The following is a 14,766-nucleotide window of genomic DNA, read 5'->3' as shown; positions in this document are numbered from 1 at the left end:
AGAGTCTGGAGGGCCAGGCAGTATTAACACATCTGGTCTGGAGGACCAGGCAGTATTAACACATCTGGTCTGGAGGGCCAGGCAGTATTAACACATCTGGTCAGGAGGACCAGGCAGTATTAACACATCTGGTCTGGAGTCTGGAGGACCAGGCAGTATTAACACATCTGGTCTGGAGTCTGGAGGGCCAGGCAGTATTAACACATCTGGTCTGGAGGGCCAGGCAGTATTAACACATCTGGTCTGGAGGCCCAGGCAGTATTAACACATCTGGTCTGGAGGACCTGGCAGTATTAACACATCTGGTCTGGAGGGCCAGGCAGTATTAACACATCTGGTCTGGAGGCCCAGGCAGTATTAACACATCTGGTCTGGAGGGCCAGGCAGTATTAACACATCTGGTCTGAGGGCCAGGCAGTATTAACACATCTGGTCTGGAGGCCCAGGCAGTATTAACACATCTGGTCTGGAGGGCCAGGCAGTATTAACACATCTGGTCTGGAGGGCCAGGCAGTATTAACACATCTGGTCTGGAGGACCAGGCAGTATTAACACATCTGGTCTGGAGTCTGGAGGACCAGGCAGTATTAACACATCTGGTCTGGAGGACCAGGCAGTATTAACACATCTGGTCTGGAGGGCCAGGCAGTATTAACACATCTGGTCTGGAGTCTGGAGGACCAGGCAGTATTAACACATCTGGTCTGGAGGGCCAGGCAGTATTAACACATCTGGTCTGGAGGTCCAGGCAGTATTAACACATCTGGTCTGGAGGACCAGGCAGTATTAACACATCTGGTCTGGAGGACCAGGCAGTATTAACACATCTGGTCTGGAGGACCAGGCAGTATTAACACATCTGGTCTGGAGGACCAGGCAGTATTAACACATCTGGTCTGGAGGGCCAGGCAGTATTAACACATCTGGTCTGGAGGGCCAGGCAGTATTAACATATTTTTTATTTCATTTATTTTATTTTACCGTTATTTTACCAGGTAAGTTGACTGAGAACACGTTCTCATTTGCAGCAACGACCTGGGGAATAGTTACAGGGGAGAGGAGGGGGATGAATGAGTCAATTGTAAACTGGGGATTATTAGGTGACCATGATGGTTTGAGGGCCAGATTGGGAATTTAGCCAGGACACCGGGGTTAACACCCCTACTCTTACGATAAGTGCCATGGGATCTTTAATGACCTCAGAGAGTCAGGACACCCGTTTAACGTCCCATCCGAAAGACGGCACCCTACACAGGGCAGTGTCCCCAATCACTGCCCTGGGGCATTGGGGTATTTTTTAGACCAGAGGAAAGAGTGCCTCCTACTGGCCCTCCAACACCACTTCCAGCAACATCTGGTCTCCCATCCAGGGCCTGACTAGGACCAACCCTGCTTAGCTTCAGAAGCAAGCCAGTAGTGGTATGCAGGGTGGAATGCTGACTCTGGTCCAGAGTCTGGAGGGCCAGGCAGTATTAACACATCTGGTCTGGAGGACCAGGCAGTATCAACACATCTGGTCTGGAGGGCCAGGCAGTATTAACACATCTGGTCAAGAGTCTGGAGGACCAGGCAGTATTAACACATCTGGTCTGGAGGACCAGTTAGTATCAACACATCTGGTCTGGAGGGCCAGGCAGTATTAACACATCTGGTCCAGAGTCTGGAGGACCAGGCAGTATTAACACATCTGGTCTGGAGGACCAGGCAGTATTAACACATCTGGTCTGGAGGGCCAGGCAGTATTAACACATCTGGTCTGGAGGGCCAGGCAGTATTAACACATCTGGTCTGGAGGACCAGGCAGTATTAACACATCTGGTCTGGAGGACCAGGCAGTATTAACACATCTGGTCGAGAGTCTGGAGGACCAGGCAGTATTAACACATCTGGTCTGGAGGACCAGGCAGTATCAACACATCTGGTCTGGAGGGCCAGGCAGTATTAACACATCTGGTCCAGAGTCTGGAGGACCAGGCAGTATTAACACATCTGGTCTGGAGGACCAGGCAGTATTAACACATCTGGTCTGGAGGGCCAGGCAGTATTAACACATCTGGTCTGGAGGGCCAGGCAGTATTAACACATCTGGTCTGGAGGACCAGGCAGTATTAACACATCTGGTCTGGAGGGCCAGGCAGTATTAACACATCTGGTCCGGAGGGCCAGGCAGTATTAACACATCTGGTCCGGAGGGCCAGGCAGTATTAACACATCTGGTCTGGAGGGCCAGGCAGTATTAACACATCTGGTCTGGAGGGCCAGGCAGTATTAACACATCTGGTCTGGAGGGCCAGGCAGTATTAACACATCTGGTCTGGAGTCTAGAGGACCAGGCAGTATTAACACATCTGGTCTGGAGGGCCAGGCAGTATTAACACATCTAGTCCAGAGTCTGGAGGGCCAGGCTGTATTAACACATCTAGTCCAGAGTCTGGAGGGCCAGGCAGTATTAACACATCTGGTCTGGAGGACCAGGCAGTATTAACACATCTGGTCTGGAGGGCCAGGCAGTATTAACACATCTGGTCTGGAGGGCCAGGCAGTATTAACACATCTGGTCTGGAGGGCCAGGCAGTATTAACACATCTGGTCTGGAGGGCCAGGCAGTATTAACACATCTGGTCTGGAGGGCCAGGCAGTATTAACACATCTGGCCCAGAGTCTGGAGGGCCAGGCAGTATTAACACATCTGGTCTGGAGGGCCAGGCAGTATTAACACATCTGGTCTGGAGTCTGGAGGACCAGGCAGTATTAACACATCTGGTCTGGAGGGCCAGGCAGTATTAACACATCTGGTCTGGAGGGCCAGGCAGTATTAACACACCTGGTCTGGAGGGCCAGGCAGTATTAACACATCTGGTCTGGAGGGCCAGGCAGTATTAACACATCTGGTCTGGAGGGTCAGGCAGTATTAACACATCTGGTCTGGAGGGCCGAGGACCAGGCCGTATTAACACATCTGGTCTGGAGGGCCAGGCAGTATTAACACATCCGGTACAGTCTGGAGGACCAGGCAGTATTAACACATCTGGTCTGGAGGGCCAGGCAGTATTAACACACCTGGTCTGGAGGGCCAGGCAGTATTAACACATCTGGTCTGGAGGGCCAGGCAGTATTAACACATCTGGTCTGGAGGACCAGGCAGTATTAACACATCTGGTCTGGAGGGCCAGGCAGTATTAACACATCTGGTCTGGAGGGCCAGGCAGTATTAACATATTTTTTATTTCATTTATTTTACCGTTATTTTACCAGGTAAGTTGACTGAGAACACGTTCTCATTTGCAGCAACGACCTGGGGAATAGTTACAGGGGAGAGGAGGGGGATGAATGAGTCAATTGTAAACTGGGGATTATTAGGTGACCATGATGGTTTGAGGGCCAGATTGGGAATTTAGCCAGGACACCGGGGTTAACACCCCTACTCTTACGATAAGTGCCATGGGATCTTTAATGACCTCAGAGAGTCAGGACACCCGTTTAACGTCCCATCCGAAAGACGGCACCCTACACAGGGCAGTGTCCCCAATCACTGCCCTGGGGCATTGGGGTATTTTTTAGACCAGAGGAAAGAGTGCCTCCTACTGGCCCTCCAACACCACTTCCAGCAACATCTGGTCTCCCATCCAGGGCCTGACTAGGACCAACCCTGCTTAGCTTCAGAAGCAAGCCAGTAGTGGTATGCAGGGTGGAATGCTGACTCTGGTCCAGAGTCTGGAGGGCCAGGCAGTATTAACACATCTGGTCTGGAGGACCAGGCAGTATCAACACATCTGGTCTGGAGGGCCAGGCAGTATTAACACATCTGGTCGAGAGTCTGGAGGACCAGGCAGTATTAACACATCTGGTCTGGAGGACCAGGCAGTATCAACACATCTGGTCTGGAGGGCCAGGCAGTATTAACACATCTGGTCCAGAGTCTGGAGGACCAGGCAGTATTAACACATCTGGTCTGGAGGACCAGGCAGTATTAACACATCTGGTCTGGAGGGCCAGGCAGTATTAACACATCTGGTCTGGAGGGCCAGGTAGTATTAACACATCTGGTCTGGAGGGCCAGGCAGTATTAACACATCTGGTCTGGAGGGCCAGGCAGTATTAACACATCTGGTCTGGAGGGCCAGGCAGTATTAACACATCTGGCCCAGAGTCTGGAGGGCCAGGCAGTATTAACACATCTGGTCTGGAGGGCCAGGTAGTATTAACACATCTGGTCTGGAGGGCCAGGCAGTATTAACACATCTGGTCTGGAGGGCCAGGCAGTATTAACACATCTGGTCTGGAGGGCCAGGCAGTATTAACACATCTGGCCCAGAGTCTGGAGGGCCAGGCAGTATTAACACATCTGGTCTGGAGGGCCAGGCAGTATTAACACATCTGGTCTGGAGTCTGGAGGACCAGGCAATATTAACACATCTGGTCTGGAGGGCCAGGCAGTATTAACACATCTGGTCTGGAGGACCAGGCAGTATTAACACATCTGGTCTGGAGGGCCAGGCAGTATTAACACACCTGGTCTGGAGGGCCAGGCAGTATTAACACATCTGGTCTGGAGGGCCAGGCAGTATTAACACATCTGGTCTGGAGGGTCAGGCAGTATTAACACATCTGGTCTGGAGGGCCGAGGACCAGGCCGTATTAACACATCTGGTCTGGAGGGCCAGGCAGTATTAACACATCCGGTACAGTCTGGAGGACCAGGCAGTATTAACACATCTGGTCTGGAGGGCCAGGCAGTATTAACACACCTGGTCTGGAGGGCCAGGCAGTATTAACACATCCGGTACAGTCTGGAGGACCAGGCAGTATTAACACATCTGGTCTGGAGGGCCAGGCAGTATTAACACACCTGGTCTGGAGGGCCAGGCAGTATTAACACATCTGGTCTGGAGGGCCAGGCAGTATTAACACATCTGGTCTGGAGGACCAGGCAGTATTAACACATCTGGTCTGGAGGGCCAGGCAGTATTAACACATCTGGTCTGGAGGGCCAGGCAGTATTAACATATTTTTTATTTCATTTATTTTACCGTTATTTTACCAGGTAAGTTGACTGAGAACACGTTCTCATTTGCAGCAACGACCTGGGGAATAGTTACAGGGGAGAGGAGGGGGATGAATGAGTCAATTGTAAACTGGGGATTATTAGGTGACCATGATGGTTTGAGGGCCAGATTGGGAATTTAGCCAGGACACCGGGGTTAACACCCCTACTCTTACGATAAGTGCCATGGGATCTTTAATGACCTCAGAGAGTCAGGACACCCGTTTAACGTCCCATCCGAAAGACGGCACCCTACACAGGGCAGTGTCCCCAATCACTGCCCTGGGGCATTGGGGTATTTTTTAGACCAGAGGAAAGAGTGCCTCCTACTGGCCCTCCAACACCACTTCCAGCAACATCTGGTCTCCCATCCAGGGCCTGACTAGGACCAACCCTGCTTAGCTTCAGAAGCAAGCCAGTAGTGGTATGCAGGGTGGAATGCTGACTCTGGTCCAGAGTCTGGAGGGCCAGGCAGTATTAACACATCTGGTCTGGAGGACCAGGCAGTATCAACACATCTGGTCTGGAGGGCCAGGCAGTATTAACACATCTGGTCGAGAGTCTGGAGGACCAGGCAGTATTAACACATCTGGTCTGGAGGACCAGGCAGTATCAACACATCTGGTCTGGAGGGCCAGGCAGTATTAACACATCTGGTCCAGAGTCTGGAGGACCAGGCAGTATTAACACATCTGGTCTGGAGGACCAGGCAGTATTAACACATCTGGTCTGGAGGGCCAGGCAGTATTAACACATCTGGTCTGGAGGGCCAGGTAGTATTAACACATCTGGTCTGGAGGGCCAGGCAGTATTAACACATCTGGTCTGGAGGGCCAGGCAGTATTAACACATCTGGTCTGGAGGGCCAGGCAGTATTAACACATCTGGCCCAGAGTCTCGAGGGCCAGGCAGTATTAACACATCTGGTCTGGAGGGCCAGGTAGTATTAACACATCTGGTCTGGAGGGCCAGGCAGTATTAACACATCTGGTCTGGAGGGCCAGGCAGTATTAACACATCTGGTCTGGAGGGCCAGGCAGTATTAACACATCTGGCCCAGAGTCTGGAGGGCCAGGCAGTATTAACACATCTGGTCTGGAGGGCCAGGCAGTATTAACACATCTGGTCTGGAGTCTGGAGGACCAGGCAATATTAACACATCTGGTCTGGAGGGCCAGGCAGTATTAACACATCTGGTCTGGAGGACCAGGCAGTATTAACACATCTGGTCTGGAGGGCCAGGCAGTATTAACACACCTGGTCTGGAGGGCCAGGCAGTATTAACACATCTGGTCTGGAGGGCCAGGCAGTATTAACACATCTGGTCTGGAGGGTCAGGCAGTATTAACACATCTGGTCTGGAGGGCCGAGGACCAGGCCGTATTAACACATCTGGTCTGGAGGGCCAGGCAGTATTAACACATCCGGTACAGTCTGGAGGACCAGGCAGTATTAACACATCTGGTCTGGAGGGCCAGGCAGTATTAACACACCTGGTCTGGAGGGCCAGGCAGTATTAACACATCCGGTACAGTCTGGAGGACCAGGCAGTATTAACACATCTGGTCTGGAGGGCCAGGCAGTATTAACACACCTGGTCTGGAGGGCCAGGCAGTATTAACACATCTGGTCTGGAGGGCCAGGCAGTATTAACACATCTGGTCTGGAGGACCAGGCAGTATTAACACATCTGGTCTGGAGGGCCAGGCAGTATTAACACATCTGGTCTGGAGGGCCAGGCAGTATTAACACATCTGGTCTGGAGGACCAGGCAGTATTAACACATCTGGTCTGGAGGGCCAGGCAGTATTAACATATTTTTATTTTATTTTTTATTTTACCGTTATTTTACCAGGTAAGTTGACTGAGAACACGTTCTCATTTGCAGCAACGACCTGGGGAATAGTTACAGGGGAGAGGAGGGGGATGAATGAGTCAATTGTAAACTGGGGATTATTAGGTGACCATGATGGTTTGAGGGCCAGATTGGGAATTTAGCCAGGACACCGGGGTTAACACCCCTACTCTTACGATAAGTGCCATGGGATCTTTAATGACCTCAGAGAGTCAGGACACCCGTTTAACGTCCCATCCGAAAGACGGCACCCTACACAGGGCAGTGTCCCCAATCACTGCCCTGGGGCATTGGGATATTTTTTAGACCAGAGGAAAGAGTGCCTCCTACTGGCCCTCCAACACCACTTCCAGCAACATCTGGTCTCCCATCCAGGGCCTGACCAGGACCAACCCTGCTTAGCTTCAGAAGCAAGCCAGTAGTGGTATGCAGGGTGGAATGCTGACTCTGGTCCAGAGTCTGGAGGGCCAGGCAGTATTAACACATCTGGTCTGGAGGACCAGGCAGTATCAACACATCTGGTCTGGAGGGCCAGGCAGTATTAACACATCTGGTCCAGAGTCTGGAGGACCAGGCAGTATTAACACATCTGGTCTGGAGGACCAGGCAGTATCAACACATCTGGTCTGGAGGGCCAGGCAGTATTAACACATCTGGTCCAGAGTCTGGAGGACCAGGCAGTATTAACACATCTGGTCTGGAGGACCAGGCAGTATTAACACATCTGGTCTGGAGGGCCAGGCAGTATTAACACATCTGGTCTGGAGGGCCAGGCAGTATTAACACATCTGGTCTGGAGGACCAGGCAGTATTAACACATCTGGTCTGGAGGGCCAGGCAGTATTAACACATCTGGTCCGGAGGGCCAGGCAGTATTAACACATCTGGTCTGGAGGGCCAGGCAGTATTAACACATCTGGTCTGGAGGGCCAGGCAGTATTAACACATCTGGTCTGGAGGGCCAGGCAGTATTAACACATCTGGTCTGGAGGGCCAGGCAGTATTAACACATCTGGTCTGGAGTCTGGAGGAAAGGGCAGTATTAACACATCTGGTCTGGAGGGCCAGGCAGTATTAACACATCTGGTCCGGAGGGCCAGGCAGTATTAACACATCTAGTCCAGAGTCTGGAGGGCCAGGCTGTATTAACACATCTAGTCCAGAGTCTGGAGGGCCAGGCAGTATTAACACATCTGGTCTGGAGGACCAGGCAGTATTAACACATCTGGTCTGGAGGGCCAGGCAGTATTAACACATCTGGTCTGGAGGGCCAGGCAGTATTAACACATCTGGTCTGGAGGGCCAGGCAGTATTAACACATCTGGTCTGGAGGGCCAGGCAGTATTAACACATCTGGTCTGGAGTCTGGAGGACCAGGCAGTATTAACACATCTGGTCTGGAGGGCCAGGCAGTATTAACACATCTGGTCTGGAGGACCAGGCAGTATTAACACATCTGGTCTGGAGGGCCAGGCAGTATTAACACACCTGGTCTGGAGGGCCAGGCAGTATTAACACATCTGGTCTGGAGGGCCAGGCAGTATTAACACATCTGGTCCGGAGGGCCAGGCAGTATTAACACATCTAGTCCAGAGTCTGGAGGGCCAGGCTGTATTAACACATCTAGTCCAGAGTCTGGAGGGCCAGGCAGTATTAACACATCTGGTCTGGAGGACCAGGCAGTATTAACACATCTGGTCTGGAGGGCCAGGCAGTATTAACACATCTGGTCTGGAGGGCCAGGCAGTATTAACACATCTGGTCTGGAGGGCCAGGCAGTATTAACACATCTGGTCTGGAGTCTGGAGGACCAGGCAGTATTAACACATCTGGTCTGGAGGGCCAGGCAGTATTAACACATCTGGTCTGGAGGACCAGGCAGTATTAACACATCTGGTCTGGAGGGCCAGGCAGTATTAACACACCTGGTCTGGAGGGCCAGGCAGTATTAACACATCTGGTCTGGAAGGCCAGGCAGTATTAACACATCTGGTCTGGAGGGCCAGGCAGTATTAACACATCTGGTCTGGAGGGCCAGGCAGTATTAACACATCTGGTCTGGAGGGCCAGGCAGTATTAACACATCTGGTCTGGAGGGCCAGGCAGTATTAACACATCTGGTCTGGAGGGCCAGGCAGTATTAACACATCTGGTCTGGAGGGCCAGGCAGTATTAACACATCTGGTCTGGAGGGCCAGGCAGTATTAACACATCTGGTCTGGAGGACCAGGCAGTATTAACATATCTGGTCTGGAGGGCCAGGAAGTATTAACACATCTGGTCTGGAGGGCCAGGCAGTATTAACACATCTGGTCTGGAGGACCAGGCAGTATTAACACATCTGGTCTGGAGGGCCAGGCAGTATTAACACATCTGGTCTGGAGGGCCAGGCAGTATTAACATATTTTTTATTTCATTTATTTTATTTTACCGTTATTTTACCAGGTAAGTTGACTGAGAACACGTTCTCATTTGCAGCAACGACCTGGGGAATAGTTACAGGGGAGAGGAGGGGGATGAATGAGTCAATTGTAAACTGGGGATTATTAGGTGACCATGATGGTTTGAGGGCCAGATTGGGAATTTAGCCAGGACACCGGGGTTAACACCCCTACTCTTACGATAAGTGCCATGGGATCTTTAATGACCTCAGAGAGTCAGGACACCCGTTTAACGTCCCATCCGAAAGACGGCACCCTACACAGGGCAGTGTCCCCAATCACTGCCCTGGGGCATTGGGGTATTTTTTAGACCAGAGGAAAGAGTGCCTCCTACTGGCCCTCCAACACCACTTCCAGCAACATCTGGTCTCCCATCCAGGGCCTGACTAGGACCAACCCTGCTTAGCTTCAGAAGCAAGCCAGTAGTGGTATGCAGGGTGGAATGCTGACTCTGGTCCAGAGTCTGGAGGGCCAGGCAGTATTAACACATCTGGTCTGGAGGACCAGGCAGTATCAACACATCTGGTCTGGAGGGCCAGGCAGTATTAACACATCTGGTCGAGAGTCTGGAGGACCAGGCAGTATTAACACATCTGGTCTGGAGGACCAGGCAGTATCAACACATCTGGTCTGGAGGGCCAGGCAGTATTAACACATCTGGTCCAGAGTCTGGAGGACCAGGCAGTATTAACACATCTGGTCTGGAGGACCAGGCAGTATTAACACATCTGGTCTGGAGGGCCAGGCAGTATTAACACATCTGGTCTGGAGGGCCAGGCAGTATTAACACATCTGGTCTGGAGGACCAGGCAGTATTAACACATCTGGTCTGGAGGGCCAGGCAGTATTAACACATCTGGTCCGGAGGGCCAGGCAGTATTAACACATCTGGTCCGGAGGGCCAGGCAGTATTAACACATCTGGTCTGGAGGGCCAGGCAGTATTAACACATCTGGTCTGGAGTCTGGAGGACCAGGCAGTATTAACACATCTGGTCTGGAGGGCCAGGCAGTATTAACACATCTGGTCTGGAGGACCAGGCAGTATTAACACATCTGGTCTGGAGGGCCAGGCAGTATTAACACACCTGGTCTGGAGGGCCAGGCAGTATTAACACATCTGGTCTGGAGGGCCAGGCAGTATTAACACATCTGGCCTGGAGGGCCAGGCAGTATTAACACATCTAGTCCAGAGTCTGGAGGGCCAGGCTGTATTAACACATCTAGTCCAGAGTCTGGAGGGCCAGGCAGTATTAACACATCTGGTCTGGAGGACCAGGCAGTATTAACACATCTGGTCTGGAGGGCCAGGCAGTATTAACACATCTGGTCTGGAGGGCCAGGCAGTATTAACACATCTGGTCTGGAGGGCCAGGCAGTATTAACACATCTGGTCTGGAGGGCCAGGCAGTATTAACACATCTGGTCTGGAGTCTGGAGGACCAGGCAGTATTAACACATCTGGTCTGGAGGGCCAGGCAGTATTAACACATCTGGTCTGGAGGACCAGGCAGTATTAACACATCTGGTCTGGAGGGCCAGGCAGTATTAACACACCTGGTCTGGAGGGCCAGGCAGTATTAACACATCTGGTCTGGAAGGCCAGGCAGTATTAACACATCTGGTCTGGAGGGCCAGGCAGTATTAACACATCTGGTCTGGAGGGCCGAGGACCAGGCCGTATTAACATATCTGGTCTGGAGGACCAGGCAGTATTAACACATCTGGTCTGGAGGGCCAGGCAGTATTAACACATCTGGTCTGGAGGGCCGAGGGCCAGGCAGTATTAACATATCTGGTCTGGAGGACCAGGCAGTATTAACACATCTGGTCTGGAGGGCCAGGCAGTATTAACACATCTGGTCTGGAGGGCCAGGCAGTATTAACACATCTGGTCTGGAGGGCCAGGCAGTATTAACACATCTGGTCTGGAGGGCCAGGCAGTATTAACACATCTGGTCTGGAGGACCAGGCAGTATTAACATATCTGGTCTGGAGGGCCAGGCAGTATTAACACATCTGGTCTGGAGGGCCAGGCAGTATTAACACATCTGGTCTGGAGGACCAGGCAGTATTAACACATCTGGTCTGGAGGGCCAGGCAGTATTAACACATCTGGTCTGGAGGGCCAGGCAGTATTAACATATTTTTTATTTCATTTATTTTATTTTACCGTTATTTTACCAGGTAAGTTGACTGAGAACACGTTCTCATTTGCAGCAACGACCTGGGGAATAGTTACAGGGGAGAGGAGGGGGATGAATGAGTCAATTGTAAACTGGGGATTATTAGGTGACCATGATGGTTTGAGGGCCAGATTGGGAATTTAGCCAGGACACCGGGGTTAACACCCCTACTCTTACGATAAGTGCCATGGGATCTTTAATGACCTCAGAGAGTCAGGACACCCGTTTAACGTCCCATCCGAAAGACGGCACCCTACACAGGGCAGTGTCCCCAATCACTGCCCTGGGGCATTGGGGTATTTTTTAGACCAGAGGAAAGAGTGCCTCCTACTGGCCCTCCAACACCACTTCCAGCAACATCTGGTCTCCCATCCAGGGCCTGACTAGGACCAACCCTGCTTAGCTTCAGAAGCAAGCCAGTAGTGGTATGCAGGGTGGAATGCTGACTCTGGTCCAGAGTCTGGAGGGCCAGGCAGTATTAACACATCTGGTCTGGAGGACCAGGCAGTATCAACACATCTGGTCTGGAGGGCCAGGCAGTATTAACACATCTGGTCGAGAGTCTGGAGGACCAGGCAGTATTAACACATCTGGTCTGGAGGACCAGGCAGTATCAACACATCTGGTCTGGAGGGCCAGGCAGTATTAACACATCTGGTCCAGAGTCTGGAGGACCAGGCAGTATTAACACATCTGGTCTGGAGGACCAGGCAGTATTAACACATCTGGTCTGGAGGGCCAGGCAGTATTAACACATCTGGTCTGGAGGGCCAGGCAGTATTAACACATCTGGTCTGGAGGACCAGGCAGTATTAACACATCTGGTCTGGAGGGCCAGGCAGTATTAACACATCTGGTCCGGAGGGCCAGGCAGTATTAACACATCTGGTCCGGAGGGCCAGGCAGTATTAACACATCTGGTCTGGAGGGCCAGGCAGTATTAACACATCTGGTCTGGAGGGCCAGGCAGTATTAACACATCTGGTCTGGAGTCTAGAGGACCAGGCAGTATTAACACATCTGGTCTGGAGGGCCAGGCAGTATTAACACATCTAGTCCAGAGTCTGGAGGGCCAGGCTGTATTAACACATCTAGTCCAGAGTCTGGAGGGCCAGGCAGTATTAACACATCTGGTCTGGAGGACCAGGCAGTATTAACACATCTGGTCTGGAGGGCCAGGCAGTATTAACACATCTGGTCTGGAGGGCCAGGCAGTATTAACACATCTGGTCTGGAGGGTCAGGCAGTATTAACACATCTGGTCTGGAGGGCCAGGCAGTATTAACACATCTGGTCTGGAGGGCCAGGCAGTATTAACACATCTGGTCTGGAGTCTGGAGGACCAGGCAGTATTAACACATCTGGTCTGGAGGGCCAGGCAGTATTAACACATCTGGTCTGGAGGGCCAGGCAGTATTAACACATCTGGCCCAGAGTCTGGAGGGCCAGGCAGTATTAACACATCTGGTCTGGAGGGCCAGGCAGTATTAACACATCTGGTCTGGAGTCTGGAGGACCAGGCAGTATTAACACATCTGGTCTGGAGGGCCAGGCAGTATTAACACATCTGGTCTGGAGGACCAGGCAGTATTAACACATCTGGTCTGGAGGGCCAGGCAGTATTAACACACCTGGTCTGGAGGGCCAGGCAGTATTAACACATCTGGTCTGGAGGGCCAGGCAGTATTAACACATCTGGTCTGGAGGGTCAGGCAGTATTAACACATCTGGTCTGGAGGGCCGAGGACCAGGCCGTATTAACACATCTGGTCTGGAGGGCCAGGCAGTATTAACACATCCGGTACAGTCTGGAGGACCAGGCAGTATTAACACATCTGGTCTGGAGGGCCAGGCAGTATTAACACACCTGGTCTGGAGGGCCAGGCAGTATTAACACATCTGGTCTGGAGGGCCAGGCAGTATTAACACATCTGGTCTGGAGGACCAGGCAGTATTAACACATCTGGTCTGGAGGGCCAGGCAGTATTAACATATTTTTTTATTTTTTTTTATTTTACCGTTATTTTACCAGGTAAGTTGACTGAGAACACGTTCTCATTTGCAGCAACGACCTGGGGAATAGTTACAGGGGAGAGGAGGGGGATGAATGAGTCAATTGTAAACTGGGGATTATTAGGTGACCATGATGGTTTGAGGGCCAGATTGGGAATTTAGCCAGGACACCGGGGTTAACACCCCTACTCTTACGATAAGTGCCATGGGATCTTTAATGACCTCAGAGAGTCAGGACACCCGTTTAACGTCCCATCCGAAAGACGGCACCCTACACAGGGCAGTGTCCCCAATCACTGCCCTGGGGCATTGGGATATTTTTTAGACCAGAGGAAAGAGTGCCTCCTACTGGCCCTCCAACACCACTTCCAGCAACATCTGGTCTCCCATCCAGGGCCTGACCAGGACCAACCCTGCTTAGCTTCAGAAGCAAGCCAGTAGTGGTATGCAGGGTGGAATGCTGACTCTGGTCCAGAGTCTGGAGGGCCAGGCAGTATTAACACATCTGGTCTGGAGGACCAGGCAGTATCAACACATCTGGTCTGGAGGGCCAGGCAGTATTAACACATCTGGTCCAGAGTCTGGAGGACCAGGCAGTATTAACACATCTGGTCTGGAGGACCAGGCAGTATCAACACATCTGGTCTGGAGGGCCAGGCAGTATTAACACATCTGGTCCAGAGTCTGGAGGACCAGGCAGTATTAACACATCTGGTCTGGAGGACCAGGCAGTATTAACACATCTGGTCTGGAGGGCCAGGCAGTATTAACACATCTGGTCTGGAGGACCAGGCAGTATTAACACATCTGGTCTGGAGGACCAGGCAGTATTAACACATCTGGTCTGGAGGGCCAGGCAGTATTAACACATCTGGTCCGGAGGGCCAAGCAGTATTAACACATCTGGTCCGGAGGGCCAGGCAGTATTAACACATCTGGTCTGGAGGGCCAGGCAGTATTAACACATCTGGTCTGGAGGGCCAGGCAGTATTAACACATCTGGTCTGGAGTCTGGAGGACCAGGCAGTATTAACACATCTGGTCTGGAAGGCCAGGCAGTATTAACACATCTGGTCCGGAGGGCCAGGCAGTATTAACACATCTAGTCCAGAGTCTGGAGGGCCAGGCTGTATTAACACATCTAGTCCAGAGTCTGGAGGGCCAGGCAGTATTAACACATCTGGTCTGGAGGACCAGGCAGTATTAACACATCTGGTCTGGAGGGCCA

The sequence above is a fragment of the Salvelinus fontinalis genome, chromosome 26 (genome assembly GCF_029448725.1).
Source record: "Salvelinus fontinalis isolate EN_2023a chromosome 26, ASM2944872v1, whole genome shotgun sequence".
Taxonomy (NCBI): Eukaryota; Metazoa; Chordata; class Actinopteri; order Salmoniformes; family Salmonidae; genus Salvelinus; species Salvelinus fontinalis.
Note: the sequence above shows the minus strand (reverse complement) of the source record.